This window comes from Talpa europaea (genome assembly GCF_964194135.1).
Source record: "Talpa europaea genome assembly, chromosome: 3".
Taxonomy (NCBI): domain Eukaryota; kingdom Metazoa; phylum Chordata; class Mammalia; order Eulipotyphla; family Talpidae; genus Talpa; species Talpa europaea.
In genome coordinates, this window is record NC_140069.1 from 74262418 (window position 1) to 74278692 (window position 16275).

General features: G+C 35.3%; 1 protein-coding gene and 1 pseudogene across 2 annotated transcripts in view; both read right to left on the reverse strand.

The window, feature by feature from the left end:
- The window catches only part of SUGCT (succinyl-CoA:glutarate-CoA transferase), a gene marked incomplete at both ends in the record, with an annotated part of 823481 nt that overhangs the window by 700079 nt on the left and 107127 nt on the right, over positions 1-16275 (reverse strand). The gene's annotated exons all lie outside the window — the stretch shown is intronic.
- LOC311168233 (ferritin heavy chain-like) lies at positions 14823-15914 on the reverse strand (annotated as a pseudogene). The gene is made up of 2 exons: positions 15538-15914; positions 14823-15478 (listed from the first exon to the last, which is right to left on the reverse strand). The product of its transcript is annotated as a ferritin heavy chain-like (transcript).

Consider the following 16275-nt stretch of genomic DNA (forward strand, 5'->3'; position numbering starts at 1 on the left):
ATATGCAAAAAAGCTCAATAATCTAGAAGAGATGGACAAATCCTAAAACTCTATAATCACCAAAAGCTAGATAAAGAAGACATAGAACACCTAAACAGACCAATTACAAGCAGTGAAATTGAAATGATAATCAAAACCATTCCCAAAAACAAAAGCCCAGGAACAGATGGATTTACAATTGAATTTCACCAAACATTCAGAAATGAATTAGTGCCTTTCCTTCACAAACTCTTTCAAAAAATTGAGAAGGAAGGGATAATACCAAACACATTCTATGAAGCCAACATTACACTAATACAAAAACCAAACAAGGACAACATAAAAAAAGAAAACTATAGGCCAATCTCTCCAAGGAACACTGATGCAAAAATCCTCAGTAAAATTTTAGCTATCAGAATCCAACAATGTATCCATAAGATAATTCACCATGACGAAGTAGGGTTTATTCCAAGGACACAAGGACGGTTCAACATCCGAAAATCAATCAATGTAATTCAACACATCAACAAAAAGAAATACAAAAAACATATGACAATATCAATAGATGCTGAGAAAGCTTTCAACAAAGTACAACACCCATTTATGATAAAGGCCCTTGAAATTCGCAGAATACAAGGAATATGCCTCAAATCATAAAGGCCACATATGACAAGCCCAGAGCCAGTATACTCTGTGGTGAAAAGTTGAAAGCATTTTCATTAAGATCTGGAATAAGACAAGGATGTCAACTCTCACCACTGCTTTTCAATATAATACTGGAAGTATTATATTGAAATGCTTTTCAATATAATACTGGAAGTATTATATTGAAATAAGCAATAAGACAAGAGAAAGACATACAAGGAATACAAATAGGCAAGAAAGAAGTCAAACTATCACTATTCGCAGATGATATGATATCATACATAGAGAACCCTAAAAACTCCACAGAACAACTAATTGAACTAATCAGTTTAGTAAAGTGGCAGAATACAAAATCAACACTCAAAAATCAGTAGCCTTCCTATACACAAACAATAAATCTGAAGAAGAAGAAATCAAAAAATCCATCCCTTTTATTATTGAAACAAAAAAGAAACCAAAATATTGGGGAATAAACCTAACAAAAGAAGTAAAGGACCTATACAAAGAAAACTATAAAACACTGTTAAAAGAAATAGAAGAAGACACAGGGCCTCCCCTGGTGGCGCAGCAGTTGAGCTCTGGGCAGCAAAGCTGCCCACAGCCTCTGTAGCGCCAATTAATCACAGGCCACGGGCGAGGGTCCCACATGGTGCGACAGACCTCTCCTGTCACGCCCGCTGCTCCCCTCAGCAGTATATTTTGTCAGTCTGCCAGTTCTGTTCCCTGGTCTGGCTCTGGTAAATTCTCTAACCCTCCCGCGCTTCTGACTGTACCCAGTGCTTGCATAAATAAGTAAACAAATCTATAAAAAAATAAAAAAATAAAAAATAAAAAGTAAAAAGCCTTTGTTAAAAAAAAAAAGAAAAAAAGAAATAGAAGAAGACACAAAGAAATGGAAAGACATCCCCTGCTCATGGATTGGAAGAATTAACATGATCAAAATGGTCATCCTACCAAAATCAATCTACAGATTCAATGCTATTCCAATAAAAATTTCAATGTCATTCTTCAAAGAAATAGAACAAATATTGATGAAATGCATAGGGAGCCACCAAAAACCCTGAATAGCCAAAACCCTCCTGAAAAAAAGAGACAGGAATGGAGGCATCACTCTCCCAGATTTCAAACTATACTACAAAGCCATAATAATCAAAACTGCATGGTATTGGAACAAGAACAGACACATGGACCAATGGAACTGAACAGAAAACCCAGAAATAAACCCACAGATTTATGGTTAACTAATCTGACAAAGGAGCAAAGAATATTCACTGGAGCAAAGAAAGTTTGTTCAATAAATGGTGCTGGGAAAACTGGGTCACTACATACGAAAGAATGAAGCTTGACTACTACCTCACACCATGCACAAAAACCAACTCAAAATGGATTAAAGAAGTAGACATCAGACCTGAAACTATAAAATATATAGAAGGAAATATAGGTGAAACACTACATGACATGCATCTCAAGACATCTTTACAGACACATCACCCAAAGCAGTGATAGTGTAGGCAAAGATAAACAGCTGGGACAACATCAAATTAAAGAGCTTCTGCACAGCAAAAGAGACAATAACCAAAACAAGGAGAAACACCACTGACTGGGAGGAAATTTTTGCCTACAACATTAATGATAAAGGACTGATCACAAAAATCTACAAAGAGCTGATGAGAATTAACAAAAACAAAGAAAATAATACAGTCAAAAAATGGGCAGAAGAACTAAAAAGAAACTTCTCCAAAGAGGATATGCAAACGGCCAACAGGCATATGAAAAAATGTTCAACATCACTTGTTATCAGGCAAATGCAAATCAAAACTACAATGAGATACCATCTTACATCAGTGAGAATGGCTCATATTAAAAAAACTAGCAACAACAAATGGTGGCGAGGATGTGGAGGAAAAAAGAACTTTCCTGCAATGCTAGTGGAACATAAAATGGTCCAACCACTATGGAAAGTTGTGTGGAGATTCCTCGACCTGCTAAAGATGGAACTTCCATATAATCCAGCAATTCCACTCCTAGGTATTTACCCAAAGGACACAGAAACATTAATTCAGAAGGGCACCCACATCCCTATGTTTATTGCAGCACTATTTACAATAGCTAAGCTTTGGAAACAACCCAAATGCCCAAAAATAGATGACCGGATCAAGAAGATGTGGTACATATACACCATGGAATATTACTCAGCAATCAAAAAACATAAATTCATGCAGTTTGCAGCAACATGGATGCAGCAGCTGGAAGGGATCATGCTCAGTGAAATAAGCCAGAAAGAAATAGAAAAACACCAGATGGTCTCACTCATAGCAGGAGTTTAGAAAACCTAAATAAGGGACCAGGAAAAAGAATAACTATAATAAAGAAAAAATCAAAATAAACAAGCAACTATAAACCGGAGGCACACTACAGGGAGGGGAGCAGGGAGAAGAGGGATTGGGGTCAAAATAAGGGGGTGCAATTGTATAGGGAATATAGCCAAGATGAAAATGCATACATTGTGCAAAAATGAAAAATAATGTAAGAAATATATAAAAAAGTAAAAAAAATTAATTAATTAAAAATAGAACTATGAAAAAAAGCACAGCTCTGAACACAATCATTGTTAATAACAGATGAATTGGACACAGAAAAGTAAAGAACAGATTTGTGAGAAGAAAGCCAATGTAGACTCATATTGTGGAAGACAGAAAGAAAAAAGAATATGAAGATAGTATAGAAAATACATCAAGTCATAAAAGTGAGAAAAGAAAGCAAAAGCATCTTCTATAGTTTCCAATTAAGAGGTCATTGGTAATCTTCACAAAATCAATTTCATTGATCAGGTAGCTGAGGAAACCAGAATGTAATGGACTGAGCAGTGAAAAAGAAATCACATGGTCTTCTTTCATAACGTATTAATAGTATCTCTTATTACTTAAACCAGTCATTCTAAAAAAGGTGGAAAATTAGAATCACTCTGAAGGATTTTCAAGAATAAAGACATATAACTCTCTCAAGTTTTTGCTTCATTATTTCTAAGAGAAGGAATTTATGTATTATATAAAGTTAAACAGGCAATTCTAAAGACTCCAGTATACCACAAAATGGGTGTCCTGAAAAATCCATATTAAATCAACCTCTGAAAGTCTCATAAGATTGCATCCCATGAATTGGCAATGGTCTCTCAAGTTCCCTTATTCCTCAGAACAGAAATTTTGATTTATTGGCACAAATATGAGTTTTTTTCAAGTTCAAAGTTCTTTTCCAGTGACTGTGACTGCAGGTCAAGTATTTAATATTTTGCACTTGTTTATCCTCAGTATATAAACTGAACATTACTTCTAGAGAAAACTAATATTAAATGCAATAAAGTATTGCATTTACACAGTTAAATATTATCTTCCTAATATATTAGAGGTTTTGATGTCAAAAGCGCAGGTGTCACACACATCCTCTTTGAACCTTCAATGAAAGATAAAAAACTAAACTATTTTCTCCAAAGTTAATGTAAAAATTGTACCTTAGTTACAACAAAATATGATTATAAACAGTCAGGGTAAAAATAGGTGAAAAGGATATGGTTCAGAACTAAGACTGAGCTAAACCTTATTTGCTTTTATTCCCTCATAGCTGCATGTTGCCTTTTAAGGAACCTGTAAATTCCTTCTTTATAGTCACTTTTCCTTGCTTCTACTTAGGTGAAGATATTGGAATACAGATTGTGATTGGCCCCTATCTCCTAGGGAAGATGCTAACTCAAAACTGAAGCTATCATTAACTTTCCATTCAAATTCCCTATGGTTCAAATAGCAATTCAAGACATTCTACATACTTATTTTTATAGTGTAGAATCACAGGTATAAATCAAATACTTCATCCTTGACAAAAGAACTTTTAAAAATCTATTTAATTACTTAGTTTCTAAAATAAAACAGTAAATAAAGATTCCTAAATCTGTGAAAGTACTCAAAGGGTCATATGGTCTGACTTTTGCTTCTGGGCAGGTAAACTTTCTTTTTTTTTTTTTTTAATTAATAAATTTTATTTTTATATTCCCCATACAATTGCAATCCCCCCATTCTGGGCAGGTAAACTTTCAAATCATCCAAAAGAGTTGTTTATCCCTCTCTCCTTAAAGGTCTTCAGAAGAAGGAAAGCAGTTATTGAGTACATTCCAAGCATGCACCAGAAAGGAAAAAGTAATTAGCATTATTTCCTAAGTGCTTTTCTACATTACCCCATTTGATCTGAGTAATACTGAATGTTCTCACTTTAAAAAATGAAAAAAACAAGGATCAGAGATTTTGAGTGGGAATACGATTACAAGTCAAAACTGTCAGAGACTGATGATCTTTCCACCCCACCATGATAAAAGAAACGGCATTACCAGTTTTTTTATGCACTGCCATGTTCAGTACACTAATGATCAAAATGATTTTGTTCCGACACATTATCTTCTCTGATGTGAACTAGTTCCCTCTATTCCTTGCTATGAACAATAAAATAACTGCCTCATATACTCCACCTAAAATATAGATGAGAACAGAAATCAAACCATTTCTTTGCCTCATCTGTGGCAAATAAACCCATTCCCTATAGGCTTTTATTGAAGAAACACTGTTATATTTCTGGAATAACTTAACCCATTCTTTTCAAAATCTTCTCTGATTATAACAAGTTTTCAAAGCACAGTAACTCAAAATGAATACAACCGTCTCAAAGGTAATCATTTACTGAAATAAAAAAACAGGGAGGTTATTTTTCATAAAATTAAGAAAGCAAAAACATCACTAAGAAAGTATTTAAATGTTTTTTAATCCTTTCATCAAGCTGAACACATTATCAAACATTCTGAGCATGAGATTTATAACTTTTACTGTATCCCATAATAATAGTTATTTTTGTTTTGTTTCACCCGTTTGTTTTGTTTGGTTATCTATATTCCACAAGTAAGAGATATCACACAGTAATTGTCTTTCACTTTCGAACTTATTTCAGTTAATATCCATCCATAGTGTATAATATTGTACCAAGAGTCACTTTTATCATTTTTAGTAGTTCTACTATATTTCCATAAGTATAGATAGGACAATTTCCTTATCCAGTCTTTTGCTTGTGGGCATCAATCTTGATTCCGTATATGGACTATTATGAATAATGCTGCCATGAGCATAGGGGAGCAATAATCTGTTCATAGTTGTGTTTTTCATATTCCTTGCACTGGATTGTTTTTGCTTCATTTGTGCTTTTCCTAGCTCCCTCAAATGTTAGGTTAGAATGAGACTTTTCTTGTTTATAGATGTTGGCCTTTATGGCCATGAACTTCCCTCTTAATATAACTTTTACTTTTAATATAACTTTTACATTTATAACTTTTACTGTATCCCATAGAATCTGGTAATTCATCCCTTCACTTTCTCCAGAGGGTCTCCAGATAAGTCTTTATTTGTCCTTTGATTTCTTTGATAACTCAAGAGTAATTCAGAGGCATTTTGTTTAGTCTCCACATGTGTGCAAGTTTTTGGGGTTTTTTTCAAGTTTCTTCTCATAGTTGATTTCTAGCTTCACACCAGAAGAGACAGAAAAAAAAATGAATGGTACGATTTTAATTTTTCATGTGCTTTTTTTTTCTTTCAGTTGATATGGTAAATTACGTTCATTGATTTTCAGATGTTGAACCATCTTTGTGTCCCTGGAAAAAATCTCATATTGTCATAAGCCTTTAGATGCAGTGTTGGATTCAATTTGTTAATATTTTATTCAGAATATTCTCAACCATGATCATTATTGGTCTGTAGTTTTCTTCCTTGTGTGTTGTCTTTGTTTGTCTTTGATTTTTGTGTGACGCTGGATTCATAAAATGTATTTGGTAATATCTTTTCCTTTCTCAATTTTTTGAGAGTTTTTGTAGTTTAGGCTTTAGTTTATCTTTGAATGTCTGGTACAACTCCCTTGTGAAACCATCTGGTCCTGGGCTTTTGTTTGGGGGGGAGAGTTTTGATTACTGTTTAAATTTCCTTTTTTTGATTTTTTTTAATTTTAAATGTTTTTTTCAAGTTTTCCATTTCTTCTTTGTTCAGTCTTGGATGGCTGTATGTATCTAATAATTTGTCCCCCATCATCTAGATTATTGAATTTGTTTGCATATAAATTTAAATGTTCATATTAATCTCTTACCATCCTCTGGATTTCTGCTCTGTCTCTTGGAATTTTTCCTCTTTCATTTACAATTCTATTTATTTTCGTTTTCTCCCCCTTTTTCTTTGTGAGTCTGCCAGAGGTTCATCTCGTTTATTTTTTCAAAGAACCAACTTTTAGCTTCATTGCTCTTTTAGACTGTATTTTTATTTCTATTTCATTTATTTCTGCTTTAATTTTTCTTATTTACTTTATTCTGGGATTTTTTTATTCTTCTTCTTCTAGTTCTGAAGATGAGGGATTAGGTTGTTTCATTGTTTTTTTGTTTGTTTTTTTTTTTTTTTTTTTTTTGTGGGACCTTTGCCAGAGGCCGCTGAGCCACCAGGGGAGGCCCTCCTGTTTTTTGAAGTGGGCCTGTATTGCTATATATTCCCTCTTAATACTACTCCTGGGGTATCCTATAAGTTCTGGGAGGTTTGTCTTCATTATCATTTGTCTCAAGGTATTTTTTTTATTTCTTTTTTGATATCCTCCTTAACTCAATAACCTTTCAGTAGCATGTTGTTCAGTCGCCATGTAATGGGGGATCTTCTTGTTTTCTTTTTGTAGTTTATTCCTAATTCAATATCTCTATTGTCAGAGAAGATAACTTGGAATGATTTCAATCTGCATGTACGTGTTGATGTTTGTTTTTTGACCCAGTCAATCCTGGAGAGTGATCCATGTGCACTTGAGAAAATGTATATTGATATATTTGTGGGTGCAGTGTCCTATAAATACCTATTCGGTCTATGTGCTCTAGATCTGTGTTTAGGGAAATTGTATCCCTGTTTATTTTCTGTCTTGTCGATCTGTCAATTAGTGAGAATGGTGTATTGAAGTCTCCTACCACCAATGCATTTTCTCCAATATCTCTCTAAAAAAATGACAGTTATTTTCTAACATATTTTGATGCTCCATCATTTGGTGAGTATATACTGATGAGTGGTATATTGTCCCCTAATCTTTTATAGTGTCCATCCAAGTCTCTTGTCACCTTGTTTTAGCTGGAAGTATATTTTATCTACTATATGTGTGGCTGCCCCTCCCTTCTTTTTTTTTTTTTTTGTGGGACCCTCGCCAGCGGCTGGGGAATGAACCTGCACTGCAGAGGCTGCGGGCGGCCTCGCAGCCCAGCGCTCAACTGCTGCGCCACCAGGGGAGGCCCTACCCCTACCTTCTTTTGGGCGCCATTAGATTACAGAATTGTTCTCTAACAATATTCCACATCCATTTATGATAAAAACTCAATATAATGAGGATAGAAGGAAAATATCTCAGTGTAAAAAAGCACACATAACAAATTCATCGATAACATCATAATCAATAGGGAAAAACTGAAATCTTTTCCTCTAAGAGCAGGTACAAAACAAGGAAATCTGTTTTCACTACTACTAGTCAATATAATATTGGAAGTCCAATTAGAGCAATTAGGCAAGAGAAAGCTATAAAAGGAATCCAAATTGGAAAAGAATTAAAATTATCACTTTTGCAAATGACATGAAAATATATATTAAGAAAAAAACTTCAAAGACTACTAGAAAAAGGTACATCAGTGCAGTGAATTGGCAGGCAACAAAATCAATACACAGTAATCTGTGGTTTCCCTATTCGCAAACAGCAAATTACAAGAGAAAGAAATCAAGAAAACAATCACATTTAAAATCACATAGAAAAGAATGAAATACCTAAGAATATATGTAACAAAGGAGGGGAAGGACCTGTACAATCAAAATAATAACACATTGTTAAAAAAAATAGAAGACACACAAATAAATGGGGAGATATTCCTTATGTACTGAATAGAAGATTTAACATTAAAAAAGGCCATCTTACCCAAAGTAATATACAGATTCAAGGCAATCCCTATCAGAGTTTCAATGGCCTTCCAAAAAATAGAGCAAACTTGCTAGACTTACAAAAGGCCCCATTACTCAAAGCAATGCAGACAAAAAAGAATGGAGGTCAAACCCCCAGACTTCAAACTATGATACAATGCTATAGTCATCTAAACAATATGATCTTGGAATAAAATAGACACACAGATAATGTAATAGAATTGAGAACCCAGAAATAAACCCACACTTATATGGTCAGTTAATTTATAACAAAGGAGCCAAGAACATACAATATAGAAAGGAAAATCTCTTCAACAAATGGTGTAGGGAAAACTAGCACCCCACACAAATTAATAAAACTAAACTGTAATCTCATACTATACACAAAAATTAACTCAAAATGGCATAAAAATCTGGATGTGAGACTTGAAATCATGAAATAAATAGAAGAAAACACAGGCAGAAGATTCCATGGCATTGGCTTCAGTGACATCTTTGGGGACTTGACTCCAATAGCAAAGGAAACAAAAGCAAAAATAAGTAAATGGGCCAACATCAAACTTAAAAGTTTCTATACAGTGAAAGAAACTACCTCTAACATAAAAGGACACTCTATTGAATGGGATAAAATACTTTCTCATTGTACATCCAACAAGGGGCTGATATCTAAGGTCTACACAGAGTTCATACAACTCTACAATAACAACAACAAAAATAAAAATAACCTGGTTTAAAAAAATGGGCAGAAGAGCTAAATAGACAATGAAGATATGAAGATGGCTAACAGACACATTCAAAAATGCATAACATCACTTATCATCAGGGAAATGCATATCAAAATGTCAAAACAACAATACATACCACCTCACATCTGTGAGAATGGACCACATCAAAAAGAGCAGAAACAAGTGTTGGTGGGGATGTGTAGAAAAGGGAACCACTGAAAACTGTTGGTGAGAATGTATACTAGTCTAGCCCTATGAAAAAAATATATAGGGTTTTTTTCTTGGAGTAAAATTTTTAAAAAGAGATCTACCTTAAGATCCAGCAATCACACTCAAAAGTAGCTTGGAGTGTGCAAGAACACAAATACAAATGAATATATGTACTCCTATGTTCACTGCACTACTATTTACAAAAGTGAAGTTATGGAAAAACCTAAGTACCAAAGAGAGATGATTGGATAGTGATGTACTACATATACACAATATAATATGTACACACACAATACTACTCATCTATTAATAAAAAAAGATGAAATCTTGCCATTTGAGACAATATGATTGGACTGGATGGGGATTATGCTAAGCAAAATAAGTCTGAAGGAAAAAGACAAATACTAGGTGACAAACAAAATACTGAGAAATGAAACGAAGAACAGACAAAACTAAACCAAAACAAATCCTAGAAATCTGATTGCAAAATTGAGGTTACTGGTGGGGGGCAGGGGGTGAAAACTGGTGGAGGGGGAACACAGTAACTATGGCGGAGGATTATTGGTGCTTTACTAGAGAGTATGGTGTGATAATATATCTCAAAAGATGTCAACCTATACCCCTAAATCATATACAGTACTGTTAAACAATTTTACCTCAATAAAAAATAATTTGTAATATTCAAGGAATAAAGTTTTCTGGTATTTATTAGTTTAACTTTTTAAAAAGAAACATTGTCTATTTGTTTAAAAACTAGAATTGTGAATGTTTTGTGCAACATGCATGTGTGTGGAACCTCTTATTAGGATCCTGTTTTAGAAAAGAGATTTTCGAGGAATATTAAGATTTTGCTTTACCATATTATCTTCACAGAAGACTTTCTTTGAGATGCCGTCCAGTCAAGGGTCAAAAGTGAGGGAAAAACAAAGTAAAACTAAATTTTTAAATAAATTCTATGATACTGCTAAAATATGAAATAAGTTTCAATAATAAATATTAGCAGTGTTAATGTCAGTCACTGCAACTGAATTTATACATACAATCATAGTTAAACAAATTAAACCAAGTAATCAATCCAGTACAAATTTGAGCAGATATATTAAAGCACAATTCGATCACTCCATTTCTTCTTTCCTCGTCATATTGCTTTTTGTTTTGTTTGTTTCACATAGTTCATACAAATTTGTCCTATTAACAACCAAGTAGGGATAGAGGGAAAATGTATAGCTCTGAAAGGCAGAGGTCAAGAAACGAAACTGAATATTGAGGTGCTGCCCATTATGGTACAGTTCTTCACTTCCCTTCCTTGTTCAGACACCACTGAGGAAAAATAGGTTAATTGACCAAATTCTCAGACTCCAGATCAAAAATCCCTCAGAGGAAGGAAGCATAATAAAAAGCTAAGTAACCAACACAGGGGAAAGTTAACAAAACGCTCTCATGAGTTGAGGCCACTCATGGATTTCTTAGACAGAAAAGGCGCTAACCATAAAAGAAAAAAAAATGATTAATAGGATTTCAAATATAAAACTTCTTATCCTGGGCCTCCCCTGGTGGCGCAATGGTTGAGCGCTGGGCTGCGAAGCTGCCCGCAGCCTCTGCAGCACCAGTTCTATCCCCGGCCGCTGGTGAGGGTCCCCCATGGTGTGCAGACCTCTCCTGCCGCCCGCTGCTCCCCTCAGTAGTGTACTTCGGTCCTTCTGCCTGTTCTGTTCCCCGCTTTGGCTCTGGTGAATTCTCTCACCCTCCTGCACTTCTGACTGTACCCAGTGCTTGTATAAATAAATAAATAAATCTTTAAAAAAAAAAAAAAAACTTCTTATCCAAATACATCATTATGATAGCAATAAGGCTAGCTATTGAGTGGGAGGAAATATCAGTAATACATGGCAAATACTATAGTATATGGCAAATAATATATCCAGAATACTAAAAGAAATCTTAGAAATCAATAAGAAAAAAAGACCAAATTCCAATAACACAACAGAAAGACTTGAACATATATTTCCAAAGATATCCAAATACAGACATTGCATATGAAAAAGATATACCTTATTATATATCAGGAAAATTAAAATTCAAATCACAATGAAAAACTACTGCATTTCTACCAAATGATTAATGATAAAAGAACTAATGATTGGAACATTGGCTAGTTCCAATTCTAGGCATATACCCAAGAAAAATGAGTATGTGCAACAAAAAAACATTCAAAAGAATGTTCAAATAAGTTGTATTTATAATTGGCAAAAACTGGGAAGAGCTTAACTGTGTATTAACAGACAATGGATAAATTGTTGTGTTCATGCAAGGGAATAACATACAAAAGTAAAAACCAACTGATAAATAAAATTGAAGAAACCTCAAAATCCTTACGTTGAGTGAAAGAAGCCAGGCATAAAAGAGTATGTACTATAAGTATTCTGTATTTAGAAGTTCAAGAAGCGGTAAAACTCGTTTATATAGTAAAAGTCAATGCTTACTTTGAAGAGATAGTAGTATTACCTTGGAATAAAATTTTCTGGATGATGTATATATTCTATATCTTGTACTGGGTGATATTTATCCAAGTGTACATACTTGTAAAACATCATTGAACTAAGATTTTGATCTTTATTGTATGTAAATTATATTCACTTGTATAGAATTTAAAAAACAATGAGAAAATATATCACTACTTTTTTAAAATCATAAGAGAGACTATTTTGCTTATTTTTAAATAGAATTTCTGAAAGAATGTAAAAGAAAAGTGACAGCATAGTCTCTGAGGAGGAGAAAGTGAAGTAGGGACACAAGAAAGAAGATTGACATTGCAGATTCTTAGATTAAAGTGACAAAAACAAGTCTGGTGGTTTATGCTCAATGTTATTATATAAAAAGCCCTCTTCAGGCCTCCCCGGTGGTGCAGTGATTGAGCGCTGGGCTGCGAAGCTGCCCACAGCCTCTGCAGCGCTGGTTCGATCCCTGGTCCCCGGGGAGGATCCCACATGGCCCGGCAGACCTCTCCTGCCACGCCTGCTGCTCCCTTCAGCATTGTATTCCATCAGTCTGTCTGTTCTGCTCCCTGCTCTGGCTCTAGTGAATTCTCTCACCCTCCCGTGCTTCTGACTGTGCCCAGTGCTTGTATAAATAAATAAATAAATATTTTTAAAAAATAAAAAGTCTTCTTTCATTCTTAAAAGAGTAGTGGTTTGGATAATAAATTGTATGATCAACATATGTATGTTTCTCATTGTACTGGTGAATGTATTATATCCAAAAATGGATAAATATAAACTACAATACAGTGCTTTTGAACATCAGTGTAACAGCATTTTTTCATTGTGTAATTATTTATGATTCCTAAGTTTTTAAAAGGGGAGATAAATATCTAAGAAGCATTGCTTATAAATTTGATTTAATCCATCCTATACATTTGGGCCAAATATTTGGGCCAAGCACAGCTTTTATCAAGTCACTCCCCTTCTTAAAAACCTCCCTAACTTCACCCCGAGCATATAACATCCCAACTTCTTTACTTGACCTTGAAGTTTTCCAAGTATATAGCTTCAACCAACTTCCCCCCAGTGCTCTGAAACCTTCACTCTCAGTTCTTCCATAACTGGCCTGTTGCTTTTCTACAGATAAGCTTGATTCCTTCCTGCTTCCCTGTCTTTGCTCACTTTGTGATCTCTACTAAGACTGCTTTAATCCATCCCAATTCTATCCGCCTTTCCAGGTATTGTTCAACTCTAATCCCGCCATTTCAAGTTTCACTGTGAATCACTTTTCTGTTTTACTTCTTCAAGTAATGATAAGGTCTCAACAACAAACTCTTTGTAAGCTATAATTAATACTTAGAATATTTTAGTAATTAACTTTTTTAAAACACATTTGAAGAACACCTGTTGTAACACCGTTTTCTTCTGTAACACAAGGGTGTTACAACTGGAATACTAGGACATAATACTGAATAAAAGATTGAATAACAGGTACCCCATCAGTGGAAGTTCTAACAGAAACAGCTGACACTGCCACCATACCAAATTGCCCTCACACATCTGATACTCTCGCTTGCAAGAACTGACCTCATTGTCAATATCACATATAGACATGCACACAAACATATACACACTCCTCAACCCCAGACCTCTAGGATCATATAACTTAAGAGTTTTCAAAAGTTGAAAAAAGTTAGAGATTCTCTATTGTGGTTCTCTTATATGCTACATAATGTTCCACTTAATTTAATGCACTTTTGTATTTTCTAATTTTCCTCAAGTATGTATCTGATCTAGACAACTAAATTATTATTTATGGAGCAACCTATTAAATTATAATATCTAATGCATACCATACACTCATGGTTAGTATATTGCTATTCATTACTTGATCAATATAATTCCTCTTGACATTTAAATGTAGCATAATTTATAGATGAATTTTTACATAGAACACATACTACATGTGTCTAAGTTGATTACTTTCCAGAAGCTCTCACATTCATTGATTTCATATCTCAACTCATTTTTGTAAATGAAATACAAATTAAAAAGAAAGTCAAAAGATCAACAAATCCAAAAGCTGTTTCTTTGAAAATAAAAATAGACAAACATCTAGCAAGGCTCAAAAGAAAATAAGGAAGAAATATCAAATACATAGAATTTTTAAAATGAAAGAAGAGAAATAACAACAAATGCAGAAATCGAGAGGATAATGAATGACAGGCTACTAATTATCGAGAGGATAATTACAGGCAACATCTATTGATATATGTGAACAAATTCAATAACCTAGAAGAGATGGAAAAATTCATAGATTTACACAATTGTCCAAAATTGAGTAGAGAAGAATAGAAAAAAATGAACAAACCAATCACAAGCAAGGAAATTGAAACAGTAAACAAAACTCTCCTAAAAAACAAAAGTCCAGTAACAGATGGCTTCATAAGTGAATTCTACCAAACCTTCAAAGGTAAACCAATGCCTATCTTGCTAAAAATCTTCCCAAAAAATGAAAAAGGGGGAATACTTTCAAACCTTTTTAAGAGGTGAACATTGTTCTAATGCCAAAACTAAACAAAGACAACACACAATAAAAGAAAATTACACACCAACACAAAATTCCTGAACTAAATACTAACCAATCAAATCCAACAATGCATTAACAGGATTATACACCATAATTAAATAGAATACATAGGTAGAATACAAGGATGGCTTAACTTCTGAAAATCAATCAATGTAATTAACTACGTCAACAGAAAGAAAGATAAAAACCATATGACCTTATCAATAGGTGTTAGGAAAGCATCCATTTATGCTGAAAATCCTTGAAAAGCTTGGGATAATTGGGAGATACCTTAGCATACTAAAAACCATTTACTGCAAACCAATATCTAATATCATTCTCAATGGTGAAAAACTGAAAACCTTTCTACTAAGTTCTGGCACAACACAAGGATGACCACTCTCACAACATAGTACTGGAAGGACTAGCTTGAGAAATTAAAAAATGATAAGCTTTATTTCTTCATTCCCAATTTTGATTCTTTTTTTTTTTTTTAATACGGGTACCAAATTGCTTTATTTGAAGGAATGGTACAAATGAAAGCTATACGTAGATGTTTTGGTACAACTTATAGAAAAGGTAAAGGTAACCCCAACATGCATGCACAGCCTTGGTGACCAGGAAAGTCAACCCCTGGCTATGAGAAGCCAGCCTAAGGCTTAGCTTAGCTCTTGTCACTGTCTCCCAGGGTGTGCTTGTCAAAGAGATACTCGGCCATGCCAGATTCAGGGGGCCCCCATCTTGCGCAAGTTGGTTAAATGGTCACCCAGTTCTTTGATGGATTTCACCTGCTCATCCAGGTAATGAGTCTCCAGGAAGTCACACAAATGGGGGTCGTTTTTGTCAGTAGCCAGTAGCCCATGCCTCCTGGAACCACTTTCCCTATCCTGCCTGTTATGTTTCCTGTGGCCCCAGTCCCTACCTGCCTATTCAGCTCCAGTAGTGACTGATTCACGCTCTTTTCCAAGTGTAAGGCGCACTCCACTGCATTCAGCCCGTTCTCCCAGTCATCGCGGTCGGGTTTCTTGATGTCCTGAAGGAAGATGCGGCCACCTTGTTGGTTCTGCAGCTTCATCAGTTTCTCAGCATTTTCCCTCTCCTCATGAGATTGGTGAAGAAAATATTTGGCAAAATTCTTCAAAGCCACATCACGGTCAAAGTAGTAAGACATGGACAGGTAGACGCAGGAGGAGTAGAGTTCCAGGTTGATCTGGCGGTTGATGGCGGCCTCCGAGTCCTGGTGGTAGTTCTGGCGCACCTGCGAGGGGGACGCGGTCGTCTGCGAGGGGGACGCGGTCGTCATAGCGGCGGCAGTGAGGGCTGGGGGCGATCGGACGGCGCTGTGGGCGGGAGCAGCGGGCGGGCGGGCGGGTGGCAGCGGGGGGGGGGGGGGGGGGCGGGGGGGGGCGGGGGGGGGGGACGAGCGCCGGGTTCAGTCCAAGCTCTGTTGAAGCAGGAAACCGCGGCGACTCTCCGCGAAGGCTGTCCCAATTTGGATTCTTTTTATACCTTTCTCTTTTCTAATTGCCCTAGCTAGGACTTCCAGTGCTATGTTGAATAGTAGTGGTGAGTACTGGATCTTAGCGGAAAGGCTTTCAGTTTTTTTCCCAAGTTTCTTAAAAACGGATGTTACAGGTGACATGATAATATGCAAAGAACCCCCT